At 63.5% G+C, this 15,395-nt stretch overlaps 1 protein-coding gene across 1 annotated transcript in view; it reads right to left on the reverse strand.

Moving 5' to 3' along the window:
* Positions 1–13,758, reverse strand: part of GRAMD4 (GRAM domain containing 4) — a 73,458-nt gene extending 59,700 nt beyond the window's left edge. The window contains exon 1 of the transcript XR_013388926.1: positions 13,618–13,758. The gene's annotated coding sequence lies outside the window, so the exon portion shown is untranslated. The remainder of the gene's footprint in view (positions 1–13,617) is intronic.
* Positions 13,759–15,395: the final 1,637 nt, after the last annotated feature.

Genomic DNA, 15,395 nt, shown 5'->3' on the forward strand with positions numbered 1-15,395 from the left:
GTCCCCCGGTTACTTACACAGACGCGCCACTTTCCAGCCATTGAGGGAACAGCGTGGGTAATACCGATTCCTTTTACGTTTTTGTTAAAATGGCTTCTTTTTTATAAAACCTACACGGGGAGAGTTCTCATTTAGGTTACGCTAGCGCACAGAAATAATCACGGAGTAGGGTTTATATCTCCTAATTATACAGAATTTAGGACAAAACACTGGTGTAAGTGATTCTGAAACACTTTATAAATAGGTCACAATAGGCTCTTTTGACTGCCAGGATGTTTGAGACTCACGCAGCAGAGGGAGCAGAGGGACCAGCGAGCGGCAGGCTTGGAACTCAGGGAACTCAGGGAACTCAGGGCTGCCGGAATGGGAATCCTGCCTGGGGCCTCAGCCCGCAGGTGTGGCAGGTGTGGCTCCTCCCCAGCCCCATCCAATCACAGTCGGAGCCGGAAAAGGATTCGGGAGAGAAGGTGTCCCTGGCTGTGAGTGACCCGGAGCTTTCCCGCTGCGACTCCGTGTCAGCAACTCACCTCGCTACGCTGCAGCACACGACTAAGCAGTCAATTATTCAAAAAGACACACCTGCCTAACTGAAAAGAAGGAAGCTGATCAGTCAACTGAGTGAGCAGGTGGGGGGACCGCAGCCCCAGGAGCATGCCTGCCCCGGCCCCGGGGAGCGAGGACTCGGGGTGACACGCGTCGCCCGGTCAAACATGCCGAAATGGCCTGGGCCACGTGGCGGGGACGCTGTGCAGCCGCGGGCCACGGCCGCCTGGAGACGCAGGGGCGGGACACAGGCCTTTCTGGGGCGGGTAACCCGGGACAGGGTGGCAGCACCGGCCTCCTTCAGATTTGGTGAATGTTCGTAAACCAACAGAGCACGTTGGGATGCAGCAGCGAGATTCTTTTTTTTTTTTTTAAGTCCCGGATCAGAGACTCTAAGATAGAGCGGGACTGCGCGGTCACCCGCTGGGCAGAGGGGGACGCGGCTACCTGCCTGGGGGCCTGTGGGATCTGGGCACCCGGCTGCTCCAGCCATTTTTCTAAACTAGAAATCGCAGCCCCTCAGCTGCCCTCCGAGTGACACCGCCCACCCGGCCTCTCTCCGGGCCGGTGGTCCTGGGGTTCCCTCCTCGTCTCCCCCAGCCAAGCCGCCCCAGCCAGGCCCGGCATGAGCAAGCAGCAGACACCCACCGACCCAGCAGCGGCCTGGGTCACTCACACGCGCATGGGGATGGCACCCCAGCCCCAGGAGCCCCACCTGCTCGACGGGCACCCCCACCCACCCCCAGTACCTCCTCGGCTCTCTGCTAGAAGACGAGGTGTCCTGCAGTTCCTGGGGGACTTGGGGCTGCAGCGACCACACCCCAGAGCCAACCCCTCCTGCCTCCGGGAGGAGCCCAGGGCCCGAGGCCGGTTCAGGCAGACGTGCCAAGGCCCTGGGTGACAGTGGCCTCCGGAATCACCCAGCCTCACATCTCTCTGGCTGTATGACCTTTCCTGAGATGCCTCACCTCTCTGCGCCAGGCTCGCCAGCTCTCAAACGGGGCCATTACCAGGGGAGACCGCAGGCCTGAAACCTGGGCCACCCAGGAGGTTCAGACCACTGTTCCCATCACCGGGCGGCATCTCCCCGCGAGGCTTCCCGCTGTTCGTTCCTTGGGTTCCTGCGCAGCCCCCAGCAAGGCTCAGTCCCCCTCAGTAGGCTGTGACACAGGCTTCAGGGGGAGGGACAACCCAGATTATGGACGCCTCCCTGGCCCCGCCTCCACCCCAACCCCAGGCACCGCCCACTGAGGGCAACGCCAAGGAGGAGCCAGACCCTGCGCAGCCCCCTCCTGCAGGTCCCTGCCCCACCCCCAGGCTCTGAGTGGAAGAGAGGTCACCGCAGAGGGCGCCCGCGCTGGTCTCCTTGCCCCTGCAGCTCTCGCAGGCCAGACCCAAGCCTGCGCTCAAGGAGCTCACAGTCCAGTGCGACAGACCCACCCCCTCCCATCGAGAGCCAGGTGGCAGTGGGGGTCCCATTGGGGGCTGGCAAGGTGAGTCAGGGAGGAATCTGACACCCCAGCCTCCACAAGAGGAGGTGGGGGTGGGGGAGGCCCAACAAGGTCCATGCAGAGTGAGGGGGGCCCTTGTGCACACATGCATGGAGGGGGTGGGTCACCCCAAAAGCAGAGGTTAGGGTCCATTCAAGGCCCACAAGTGGGTAACCCTGTAAAACCCCTAAATGAACCCAAAGGTGTGGCAGGTGGGGCACAGGCCCTGGGGGCAGCAGAGCTGCTTCAGCGACTTACCAGGAGCCCTCCGACCCCGACTTAACTCATCTGCAAAGTGATGATGAAGCAAGCCCCTCCCAGGGTGAGCAACTGCCCACTCACCCTCCCCTGGGGGACCCTCAGGCAGCCCTTCCCAGGCCCCCGACCAGCCCAGCCCCCGAGCAGCTGACCGGGCTTGGGCCACGTGAAGTGAGGCCCCAACATCCAACGCTCCCCCACCAACAGGCCTCAAGGTTTCCCCAAAGATGGGAGCCATCCCTCTAGAGGGTCAAGGAGCTGGGGCAAGGCCAGAAGGATTCCCCCCTGGAGCACCAGCAAGGCTGGCGGAGCTCCCCACTCATCCCTCATCCCTGCTGCGTGTCCAGCCCCTGCCCTGGGTCAGCAGGGGCTCTGCTTCAGAGGGGAGGCCCAGTCACCGGCCCCAGCCTCCTGGCTTGGCCGTGACCCAGGGAAAGGCTTCAGCACCCGCCGGGCCTGGGCCACATCCAGGCTCTCTGTTCCCTACATCTTGGGGCGAGAAAAGCCCAGCTGTGGGATGGTGTTGGGGGGGCTCAGCACCCGACGGAAGATCCCAGGGACAGAACAGGGCTATTTTAACTCCAGACACCTGCTTCCCCACCACGGGAGCATCTGAAGCCTGCCCACTGCCCGAATGCAGCAGGTGCGGCTGTGCAAGGTCAGGCACGGGGCCTCTCAGAGGAGAAACGCTCCCCTTCGCAGCCTCCACTCCGCCTGGCCCACCCCACACACATCCGCATGAAGCCCGCCTCACCAAACCCTCACAGCCCTCAACATTCACCTTCCTCCTTGGTGCTGTGCCATCCCCGCACATCCAGGAGGAGCCCAGGGGCCTTGTGCTCCCCCCGGCACCCTGTCGGATGGCGGTGCGGACGCCAGACCGCCCTGAGGAGTCCCAGGTCTCCCTCCCTCTGCGCTTGCCCTGGTCAGGGTCACTGAGGCTCACCCCCCAGGGCCCACCCCCGTGGTGGTGCTCAGCTGCGGCTGACACCTGCCTGTGCCCCTCCTGACCCGCACAGACCACCTGCCGCAGGGGTGTGACCCTGGGACAGCCTGCCAGGGCAGGGCCTATGCAGCGGGGGGCATGGGGGGCAGGGTGGCCCCTCCTGCCTCGCCTTCCCTCCCTGTCCTCACTACAATCCCGCCGGCAGCTCTGCCAGCCTGGATGCCCAGGGCTTTCTGGGCTCTCTGGCGGTTGACTCATAGCTCGCTTCCTCTCCAGCAAACATGCTCAGCAGCCGCGAAGTCACTCATCTGCAGCCCCCACTGTGTGGCAGCCTGGGCTCCAGGGACCCGTACCTCTGCCTCCTTCGGGTCTACCTTCTGGTCCTGCACCTCTGGGTCCCTCCCACTATCCCTTGTCCTCACCCCCACTCCGCCACACGTGCACACTCACGCACACAGAGACGCTTACACCTTCTTCCAACTTCCTCATGGAATACTTGCAACGTGATTCACACATGTCCCTGCATTCTTCAGCACTGGCTGTTGAACAAAGTACCCCCTTCCCTCTGAGCCAGATGTGTGCAGCAGGCCCGCTATCCGCTCAACCCACAGGGCAGGGCAGGGCAGGGCCTGGCAGCAGGGACCGCTCCCCCCACCCCGCACGGTCACAAGTACTGAGTGGCTTCCTGTCCAGCCCACCCTGGCTGCTCACCTGGCACGCTGATGAAGGAAAGACATGCGCTGTCCTCCTCACCTTCCCTGTCAGACCCTGGGTGGGGACTCTGACTTTCTTCTCTGGAAGGAGCTAGAAAGGGGCTAAAGGGGCTACGGCCCCTGGACACCCACCCGGGGTGCTGAGGCCAGCATAGGACCCCAGGACACGCCCAGAGGGGCCGTGAAGGGGCGCACAGCGCAGCCTGGACCCCCCAGCACCAGCGGGCAACGTGGCTCGGACAGCCGGGCACCCCCCGCTCCAGCCCACACGGGAACCTCATGCTTCTGGGACACAGGGCGTGAGGTGGTTCACGCCCCCCATGCCACAGGGCACACCCATCGGAGTGTGGATTTTGTGGGAACCCTGTGGGTGGTTCGTTAGCCTGATTCTTTGGGGAGCGAGAGAGTCTGAGTTCAGTGATATTAAAGGTTTGTGTGTGTTTCTCACCATTCAAGTCGCTTGGGAATTTTAAATGCCAAACTCCTCAGCAGGAGGCCAACGCCAACACGCATCCTGTCTCCGCCGCAGAGCACCCCGGAGCTGGGGAGCCCTCCGCTCCCACCCCCTCTGCCGTGGGCAGGACAGCCGAGGCCAGGCCCTTCACGGTCCCACCAGGCTCACCCGTGGAGCAGCAAGGGCTCCCCTCCCAGCAGACAGATGCTGCCCCGGCCTGAAGTCCCCAGGCGGCCAGGCCGGGCACCCGTGACCCCAAAACGGTTCCAGCCATCTCAGACCTCTGCCACCATCACCCCTGAACCTGCCTGTGTCTGTCGCATGGGACACACAAACCTCAACCTAGAAAGAAGGGGCAATGCGGGTGTGGCACAGCAAGGACCTGGGATGGGGCCACCCCGTAGGGGAGCCAGGCACGCAGGGAAAAGGCAGCAGGACTGTGGCCGCTGGCCCCACATCAGGTCCTAAGAGCCTCACTCCCGGGAAGGGCCACCTGGAGACGATAGCACCCCCAGCCCCACAAAGCCCCCACTCACTGAGCCCCTGGCCAGTTCCACCAGCTTCCATAGATACCACCACAGGACCAGGGAGACAAGAGCTTTGAGGAGGCCCAGCTGCGGGTAGGGCCACAGGCAGCCAGCCAAGCATCCCATAGCACCCCTCAACATGGCCCGGGGCCCGGCCCAGCTCCCACAGAGGGACAGGCACATGCTGGTACACCGACCCTGCAGACACAGCCCCAGAGCTGGTCCAGGGGAGGGCAGGATGGTAGTGGGAGGCCTCGCGGCCCTCCTTATGCCTCCTCAGGCTAAATCCCCTTCTGTCCTGCCAAGTGGGCTCCTGTGGCCTCCTGTCTCATCCCCTCCAGGGTCTCCCTGAGCCCAGCCAGGGCTGGCGCTCTGTCCCACAGCCCCCACCTGTCGCCCCTCCACCACGCGCTCCATCATGAGGCACCGCTGCCCAAAGCCCGGCCCAGAGCAGGTCCTCATCAACAGGTGAGAAGGCAGATGTGCACGCAGCCCCCGCACAGGCACCGGACGCAGGCTGGGTGGGTGGGCCGGAGCCCTCTCGGGTCCACGGCAGGAGCTCCCCGAGGGTGAGAAAACAAGACCAGCTCCTCTCAGACCCAGAACCCTCCACGTAGAGAAGAGCACAGAGACAGTGCAGACAGCCCGGTGGGCACAGCACTCCTGCCCAGCCATGCGCCACTCTGTGCAACAGTCCCCACGGGGGCCGTACTCACCCAGTGTCCTTCTTCCGAGACTCACCCAGCCTTCTTCCGAGCCTGCCCAGGGGCCACTCCTCTCCTCAGCAACCTCCCCATCCATGGCTGCACTCAGGCCTCCCCTGTCCCAGGACCTTGGCACCTGCCCCTGCCCACCCACGGGCGCCTTCTCTGCCTCCCAGCTCCCGCCTGGCTCAGACGCCTGCAACGGAAGCCCCGCTCTCTTGCCAGCAGGACCCACACGTGCCGCAGACAGACCCCACACGAAAACGGAAGCCAACACACAGCCTGGCTTCTGTCCTTTCCAGAAGGGAACCTGGTCTCAGGGCACCGCTGCTGCTCTGCAGACCACGTGCAGAGGCGTGCTTTCCTTTTCCAGGGCTGCCCCCTGCGCAGGTATGAGTTCAGAGGTGAGGAGGAGCCAGGCCCTGCCGGGCTCGTCGTCCCAGATGCATCTGAGCTCTGAAGAGTCTGCTGGCGGCCTCTCTCCTCATGCTGCTGGGGCCAGGCCTCCGGGGTGTGTTCAAAGTCAGCCCTGCTTTCAAATTTCAAAGGGACGCCAAGTCTGTGCCCATCCCTGCCGGGCTGGCTGACCAGGCACAGCCGGGCGCTCCCGGTTCTCGTTCCCTCTCCCTGCAGGCCACAGGCCTTCTCGGAGATGAGACGCCCGGTGCCCCCCCTGCAGCCGCAGTTCTGACCACACGCCAGGGCCCCGCCGAGTGAAGGGAAGTGGACACACATGCTGCGCCCGGGCCCACGAAGCTGCCTCCTACGGCCCGGGTAACAATCCTGATCCCGCGCCGCACGCATACAGGAAAGGAACAATAAAGGAAATGGATGGTAAGTGGGGAGCCCGTTTCCCGCTGCGGGATAGAAATTTATTGATCAGCAGAGGAGGCCAGAAGGATCCACGTGGTAGCGAGCAGACTGTATCATCAGGATGAACTCACATTCCACTTAACATGGACACAGATGGTTACTCACAGAAGCAGTCAGAGACAGCGTACGTGCTCGGTTAGAAGCCTCGAGTGCGTCTCCGGCTCCGCCAGCTGACAGCACACAGAGCAACGAATCCTAAGGCAACAAGTGCACCCAGCGCCCGGGCCCCAGGGCCCCAGACCTCGCTCCAGGGGGAGGAGGGGGCCCCCGGGGGAGCGGCGGGCCGCAGGGCCGGGGCAGGACGTGTGCAGGTGGGCCCGGGGCCGCCACAGGGCCGGGGCGCAGGCCGCGCTTACACCGCCCGGGACGGGGTCACGCTGGGGCCTGGGCTCAATAACTCAGAACGTGGAGTTCGGCGGGGGTCCTGCTGATGGAGGAAGACCCCATAGGTTAGTCTCCTGCCCAGAGGAGCTGGGGCATGACCCCCCCCAGCGGGGCCGGGCACACGGACCCCCTTCCAGAGGGCAGCGTGGACACCGCAGCCCCGAGACCGAGGTCACACAGCACAGGGTCAGCCCCGCTGACAGCAGGTGCCGAGCGGTGGGATAAGGAGAGCGCCCCACCTGCGGCCTTCCTCCCAAGCTGCCCTCCCCCCCGCGCCCCCAGAGAATATCCAAATTCCAGCAGAGGAATTCCTGCTGTCTAAATAAATTCTAAAGTAAAGGAATCCTACCGCACACCGGACGCTTCCCCAGATCAGGGTCAACAGAAACAAGAAAAGTCTGAGAAACCGGCCCAGGCCGGGGAGCCTCCAGAGGCCTAAGGTGCAGGTCATCCTGGGAGGATGGGGTCCTGGGGTAGAAAACAGACTGTAGACTGAAACTAAAGCCATCTGAGTAAACCACCACTTGAGTTATAACGTGTCAACAATACTGCTGCACCCATTTTAACCATGTTTCTCGCCAACAAAACATTAACAACAGGAGAACCGGCCCCCAGGGTGAATATGTGGAAATCTCTGACTTATCTGTGCGATTTTCTGTGTATCTAACACTGTTCTAAAAGTACAGCCTATTGAAAAGCAAACAAACGCACAGCATGCCACCCAGCAGGAGGCGGGGCGGGCGGGCTCCGGGCTCCCGGCCCCAGCGTCCCCCACTCCGCTGCCCTTGAGGTGCTCCAGAGGACACAGTGAAAGTGGGCAAGCCAGGGGGAGAGCCCCACGGACCCACTCCCACCTACAACTACCCAGCCCCAGACACCGTCCCCACGTGGCCCGCAGAAAACGAAAAGAAGGGCCTCCGCCCTCCGGCAGCTCAGAAGGCAGGGGAGTAAAACGGCAAGCAGGAGCAGGGTGACCAGCACTGGGACATGGTGGCCCGCGACGTCCTATCCCTGTGCAAAGGGGAAAGCCAGGAAGGCTCCCTGGAGGTGGCAGGTATGCTAACGGCCTGAGGCCCCCACACACAGCGGGTGGGCCACAGCCACAGAAGGGGCCGCGAGGAGCTCAGACCCCTGGTGCCCACCGAGACCGTAAGAAAGGCGGTCCAGGGCCACCCACAACTACACACCGCCACACAGATGAAAACACATCACGCTCAGTGAGAAGCGCAGACTGCGTCCTGGAGGCAGGGATGAGCAGTGAGAGACTGCTCAGGGACACGGGGTTTCTTTCTGGGTTGACGGAAATGTTCTCAAATCTAATTGCAGTGACGCTTGCACAATTCTGTTGATGCTAAAACTCGGTGAATTGCACACTTTCAATGGGTGGATTGTATGATATGTAAATTATGCCTCCAAAGATATTTAAAAAGCACACGCCTCTCTGCCTGGCCAGCCCTGCCCCCCTCCCTGTGGAAGCCCGGCCTCCCCCAATCCCACAGCTCCCCCAGCCAGGCTCCCAGGACCGGGGGCAGAGTGAGGCACACACACACACACACACACACACACACACACACACACACACACACCCGTGCTCACTGCGGGCAGTGCATCCATCCACCCCTTTGTGCCCCTAGGCTGACAGACCTGGGAGCTCCAGCAGAGAAGAGCGAAGGTAGCAGGGGAGGGGTACCTCTCTAAGCAGGGCTCAGAGGCCTCCCAACACGGGGTCGGGGTCGGGTCGGCCAGTGGAGGGGGGGAAGACACAGTCCTGTGAGTAGGAGGTGGGGACAGGGAGGGAGAAGGAGGATGGGGCAGTCAGAACGGAGGCTGCATGCCATTCTGGGCTGGGAGGGTGCTGGGGCACAGGACGGGCTCAGATGTGCCCCCCACCTGCACTCCATGCTGGCAGGGCCAGGGTGTCCTGCCCCCATGCCGCGTGCTCAGCCCTGAGCCCCCGGCCACAGGGACGGGCTGGACGCAGCACGCCTTCCACTGAGGGTGGGGAACCTGACTGGAGAGGGCAAGCTGTTCCCCCCACCACCACCCCTGGGGCCCTCGATGGTGCCCAGCATGTTTGGTTTCTCTCACCCACAGCCTAACCTGGGTTTGGTGGCACAGAGGAGATCCCCCCCTTCCCCACCCCTCGTTCTGGAGAGACAGGTAATAAGTCACCAAGCACTGTGCTTTGCGGTTTCCAAGCTCCCCCACTTCAGAGGGGAGCAACCCGGTTCCCCGTGTCATGGAGCTTTCTCCCCAGACCCGGTCTGAGCCCTGATTCCAACCACGGCCACTCAACACCAGTCAGTGCTGGGGATGGGGAGCACCTGCCACCTGCCTCCCCCATCTTTCCCCTCTCCCTCCCCCTCCTCCTCGGGGAAGCTGGCCAGGCCTTTCTGTGGATGGCACTGCGCCCTCAAACTTCTGGCTTGTGTATCTTCCCTTGTCTACAGGTGACCAAATGGAGGCCCAGAGAGGTTGAGCATCTTCCTCAAGAACACACAGCAGCAAAGATCAAGTTTTCTCTGCCGGAGACCACGAGTTCAAAGCCGGCTCTGCCCCTCACCAGCTTGGGGCCTCAGGGACACTACTTAACTTCTCTGAGCTGGGGCTTCCTCATCTGTGCGATGGAGCTAATAATAGCACCTGCCTCCAGCTGTCACAAAGATCAATCATATAAAGTGCTTAGAAGGCTGTCAGGCCGGGGTAAGGGGCGCCCTTGCTACAGGTGCATGTTGGATAACAGAAAGGCACTTCCAACCATGACTCTAAATTTACTGCTCCTATTTCCCCCAGGAACCTAGAAACGTAACTGAACTTTATACAGGAATTAGGGGGTGCGGGTGGTGGCAAAGTTAAGAGCCAAACAACTTGGGATTGCCAAGTTCCAATCCCAGCCCTGCTACTTAACTAAATGGGGGCGTAGGCCAGCCCGCCCCTCCGTGCCTCAGTTTCTCTCAATGGGGTGGAAGTGGGACAATGTGGGGAGAACTCCTGGCCCAACGTCGGCCGCTACACTGAGTGATTTCTGTTACTACAGTTTTCTCAGGCCAGTGCTTCCCGCCTTCCAGTGTGACTGCAGGGGACTTTGATCACAGGGCTTCAACACGATCACAACCCGGTTAGAACTCAGATGCCTGACACGCTGGACAGCAGCTCTCAGGGAGCTGCGGTCGTTGGTGGGGAATTACAGTCCCAAGGTCTCCACCCGGCCCCTCCGTGCAGGCCACGTGCAGGACACCAAAGGCTGGAGGAACGTGGTTTTCTCTCATTAGGGAAACCCTCATTCTCTTGCTCCATCTCTGTAAGAAAAGTCGGAGCAACCTGCCTTGAAGTTCTCAGGTTAACAGATTACATTTCTTGACCTCGCCGGCCGACTCCAAATCTGGGGCGAGGATGGGTCTTCAAACATGCTATTCGCTGAGTGACCACCACCTTCAGGGAGCCAGGCCTCCTCCCGGGTCCACCGGCCACATGTGACCATCAGGGACTTGAACATCTACTCCCTCTGCGTGGGGTGTTTTCAGGACTCGGCCCAGGATGAAGACCCCGTGCCACCAAAGAAGCCAAGGACAAAAAAAAACAGACCTCGGGCAGCCGGGGTGGCTCAGCAGTTTAGCGCCACTTTCAGCCCAGGGCGTGATCCTGGAGACCCGGGATCGAGTCCCACGTCGGGCTCCCTACATGGAACCTGCTTCTCCCTCTGCCTGTGTCTCTGTGTCTCTCATGAATAAATAAATAAAATCTTAAAAAAAAAAAAAAAAACAGACCTGAATCCACACCAGTGTCAGAGAACCTGCAAGTCGCTCCCAGTTCCCCCACACCAAAGGCCTTCCCCTGAGTGCCGTGCGAGCGGCCAAATTCTCCATGAGCAGCTTCCCACAGACACCCCTGTCTGGGCTGAGCAAATAGAAGCCGCTTCCCCAGCAACTACATCTGTATTCCTCCTACTACTCACTTCCACAGCCCACGTCTCATCTCCCCCAATTCATTTCCAAATTCTTTAAGCGCAAGGATGCTGGGTTACATAGCCCGATGCCGTCAGAGCTCCCGCTGGGCAGCAGGCGCGCACAAAAATGGTCTCCTGTACTCCTGGCAACAGGTGCAGCAGCTGCCCGGAAGGGAAGGAGGCAGGAACTCAGAGATGGCCGGCCACCGGTGTCCCCCTTCCCAGCCAGCACTCGCTCTTGTTGCGCTAACAGGTGCTCCAGAAACGCTCGACAAGTCCCCCGCATGGCCGCTAGGCAGGGGCCCCCCCACCCTGACACACAGAGAGCTGAACACCAGAGGTGAGGGGCCAGAGGAAACACACCAGCGCCCCAAAAGGGCCGCCCCCAGAAAGGAGCAGCTGGCTGCAGCCATGCCACTCCGGGATGGGAACCCCATTCCTTCACACAGCTCATGCAGATCCCACTTCCAGACGGAAGCACCCAAACCACAATGCGTAGAGAGCTGGAAGGGGCTCATGGGGGCCCACGGGGCGATGGGGTACCGATGGCACAACCAACACAGGGCACAGCACGGAAACACCAAGAGAGCCCCTCTGCTCTCCGATTACATGGATTCCACCAAGAACGGCCTGGGTCTGGTGCTGGTGTTGCTGTCGCTGTCACATCTGTAACATCGCTGTTACACACAGAGGATGGGCTGCAGGCTCGCAGCCTCCCCTGGCAACAGGGCTCGCTGGGATCTAATAGCACTTTGTTTCATTGTGCCTGAGCCACTATTCTATTCTGTTCTGCTGTGGAGCAAAAATGGTGATTCAGGAAAAACAGGCCTGATTCTCCTCCTCGTTTCTAGGTGGTGAAGGTGAGGCCTGGGGAGCAAGGGAGTGGAGGTCACACGGAGCTGGCAACCACTGATCTCCTGACACCCACTCCTGGCTGGACTCGACAGATAAGAGGAGGGCACGGAGGGGGGCCTTACAGGCTGGTGGCCCGGGGCGGTCCAGAGAGAGACCACCTGGTTCCTCCTCTGTGAAGGGCCCCCCCACCCACGTCCGTAGAAGACACAGAATAAACAGGCTGCCAGGGCCAGAGCCATACTGACCACAACTTTAAGACTTTCCCAACCAGTTTCCAGGAAATGCCTTTCCCAAGTGCAAACACACGGACATCACAAGGACAGGCCTGGCCCGTCCGTCCCCGGGCCGCACCACTGGGACAGCCATACCCCACACCCCATCAGCTGGGGCAGCTGAGAGGCAAGAAGGGCAGAGGAGGTGTGGCGCACACCCTAAGGCCTTGAAGACCCCTGCCTCCCAGTCCCCAGCACCAAGCTGGCACCCCCACCCCCTGCCATGAGTCCAGCACTGTCCAGACTGTGGAGGTTCAAGGCTCCTGCCCCATGGCCACAAAGTGCTACAGAAGGATCAACACCACGGCCAAGGCAGGGAGAAGGCCAGGCCCCCTCCCTGGGCCAGGCAGGGGGTTTTGGAGGGTCTGCAGCGGGAAGGAGGGGCAGGTCTCCTTAGGCCCCTGATCCGAGGTGTCCCAGCTAACAACCGGCTAACAACCGTAGGACGTACTTTCATTCCAGCAGAGGGCAGGGACAAGAGCTGGAACACACGCACCGAGCTGGAAGGTGTGCCCGCAAATGGCCCTGGGACACAGTGGAGCAGTCAGGGAAAACGTCTGCCTGGGGGCAGAGGGCACCACCAGCCTCACCGGGGTGTTCTGATCTCTGCCCTGGGCGTGTCTGCCCAGTGCGAGGCCTGCAAAACCTCATCTACTCCTCTTTTCAGCCCCCCTCTCCCTTTACTGCTGGGGAAACTGAGGCACATGGAGACCCGATGCCTTCCCGCCCAAGGTCACAGAGCAGACACACGGCGGAGGCAAGACTCCCAAGTCCTCTCTTAACTAGTGCGCGGCCCTGCCCCTGCCCCTGCCCATCCTGCGGGGCCCAGACTTAAGACAACCCCGAGCTGGGCCATCATGGGGGCTGGGACCCAGCGGCCTCGCTGTTTGTGTTCGGGAGGGGCTCAAAACTCTATTTCCTCCCCAACCTGCACAGGAAACGGCAAAAAGAGACTCCCATCCCGGAAAAGATGTCCCCCAGACTGAATTTTCCCCGCCTCCCGAAATTCAGGGCTTGGCAACAGCCCCGGGAGCGACCTGGCCTCAGGATGTTTCCACGGAGGGAGGCCTGCGGCTCCTCCCGCCGCGCCCGCCGCGCCGCGGAGGAGGCCACAGTCGGGGGCAGGTGCGCCGGCCCACCTGTCTCCTCCGCAGTCAGAGGGGAGGGCCCAGGGGGACCCGGGCCGCGGCTGCCTCACGCCAGCCCACCGCGCGGCCTGCAGGCGGCCCGGGTCCCGGCAGAGCGCACCGGCTGGGAGTCCCAAACAAAGGGACGGCAGGCGGGGCAGAGAGGGTGCTCGGGGCGGCGAGTGGCCCCAACTTCTTGGCGGGGTCGTCCCTGGGGTCGCGGGCGCCCTCCTCCGCCGCCTGCCCCCGGGAGCGGGTCGCCGGCCCCGGCCCCTGGGTCGGCGCCCGGCAGCGCCCCAGCCCGGCAGCGCCGCGGGTCGCCGTCGTCTCCCAGGCCGCCCGGGGTCGCGGGGCGCGCGGGGGGGCGGGGGGCGCTGCAGCCCGCGCGGGGCCCGGGGGCGTGTGCGCGGGGCCCCAGGGCCGCGGGGGAGCCTGGCGGGGCGCGCGGGGTCGCGCTCGGCCGGCCGCGCCGGGAGCGTGTCCGTGTGTCCGCGGGGTCCGTGTGGGCGTCCGCGCGCCGCTTACCCTGCGCGGAGATCGGGGCCAACTCTCATTCACCCGCTGCCGCGGCGCCCCCTCGCCGGCCGCCCGGCCGCGCCGCACCTGCCGCCCGCCCGGGAGCCCAGCGGCGCCGGGGAGCCCGGAGGAGGCGGCCCCGCGGGTCCGGGCCACGAGCGCGGAGGCGGCGGCGGCGGCGGCGGCGGCGGCGCCAGGTCGCGCGCTCGCGTCCCGCTGCGCGGAGTCTGCGCGCCCCCGGCCCGACCTGCGCAGCCGCCGCCCCGCCCCCGGCCCGCCCCGCCCCTCACGCCGCCCCGCCCCGCCCCGCCCCGCGTCGGCCCCGCCCCTCCCTCTCCCTCCCTGCGCGGCCCCCGGGGACGCGCGTGCGCCGGCGGGGGGGGGGGGGGAAGGGGGGGTCCGCGCGCGCACGCCCGGTCACGCGGCGCCGCCTTTGTTTGGGTGGCCCACGTGCGTCCCCGCCACCTGCCCCCGCGCACGCGCAGCGGCTCCCCCGCGCCGAGGCCCGCCAGCCGCGGCCACGCGTTCCCGCGCTCCGGTCCCGCTCCCGGTCCCGCTCCCGGTCCCGGTCCCGGTCCCGGTCCCGGCGGAGGCCTGGGGACAGCCGCGCAGAAGCCCGCACGCCCGGCCGCCAGCGCTGCCGAGACGGGGACTGTCGCCTGCCGGCGGCCACGCGCGACCCGCATCCCGCAGGGAGGACCACGGCCCGCCCCCGGTGGGGGCCTCGCACGCCCCTAGACCCCCAGCACCTGCCGGGGGCTCCCCATCGGGCCCCTGGGCTCGCCCCGCTTTCTCCAAACCTCACCCTTGTCCCCGCGGGGAGCCCTGGCACCTCCTCCCACGCTCCCGCCCCTCCCCGGTACCACGGGGGCCAGGGCAGCCGAAGGGGGCCCCGGGTGTGGGACCACCCCCCCCACCCCCCAGAAGCCCGCCCCCACCCTGGCTCCAGGACCAGAGGCTGGAGTCTGGCAGGACCAGAATCTGTCTCGCAGGACAGTGCTCAGTGGACAGTGGACAGTGGAGGGAAGTACCCCCCAGAACCCTTCCCCTGAGTTGAGGGGACCCACTGTCAGCTCCCCACCCAGGTCTGACCACACATGGCTACTACTGGAGATTGGGCTGAGACAGCAGGGGGAACCCAGAGAATGCAGAAGGCCCCACGGCTGCCACCCAGCCCCCCGGGCCTCCCCTGCCTGGCGGGGTCCTCTGGGCTCTCTGCCATGTGTGGCCAGCCCTCGCCCCTGCGAGACAGAGACCTAGAGCCATGGGGGTCCTACCAGCACCAGCACTGAACTCTCCTCCACCCTAGGGCCCAGCCCCCACCCCCAATCTGGGAAAGTCCCATCCCTTCCTCCAGGGGCGCTAGGTCCCTGAAGCACTCCCTGGGGCAAGATTCCAGGCCCCTTTTTTTGTACTCCCCCAGCATCCTCTGCCTGGGGAGGCAGCCCTGATGGGCCAGGGTCAGAGGCAAGCATTCGGGCAAGCTTCTAGCAGGAGACTGCCCCTCCCTGTGACTCAGTTTCCTTCCTGCTGAATAGAGAGCCAGATGACTTCAGAGTAAGGGGACTAACACAGCCTTCCTTGGTCTTTTTTTTTTTTTTTTTTTTTTTTAAGATTTTATTTATTTATTCATAGACACAGAGAGAGAGAGGCAAAGACACAGGCAGAGGGAGAAGCAGGCTCCGTGCAGGGAGCCCGATGTGGGACTCGATCCTGGGTCTCCAGGATCACACCCCAGGCCGCAGGCTGCGCCAAACCGCTACGCCACCAGGGCTGCCCAGCCTTCC

Source organism: Canis aureus, chromosome 11 (genome assembly GCF_053574225.1).
Source record: "Canis aureus isolate CA01 chromosome 11, VMU_Caureus_v.1.0, whole genome shotgun sequence".
Lineage (NCBI taxonomy): Eukaryota > Metazoa > Chordata > Mammalia > Carnivora > Canidae > Canis > Canis aureus.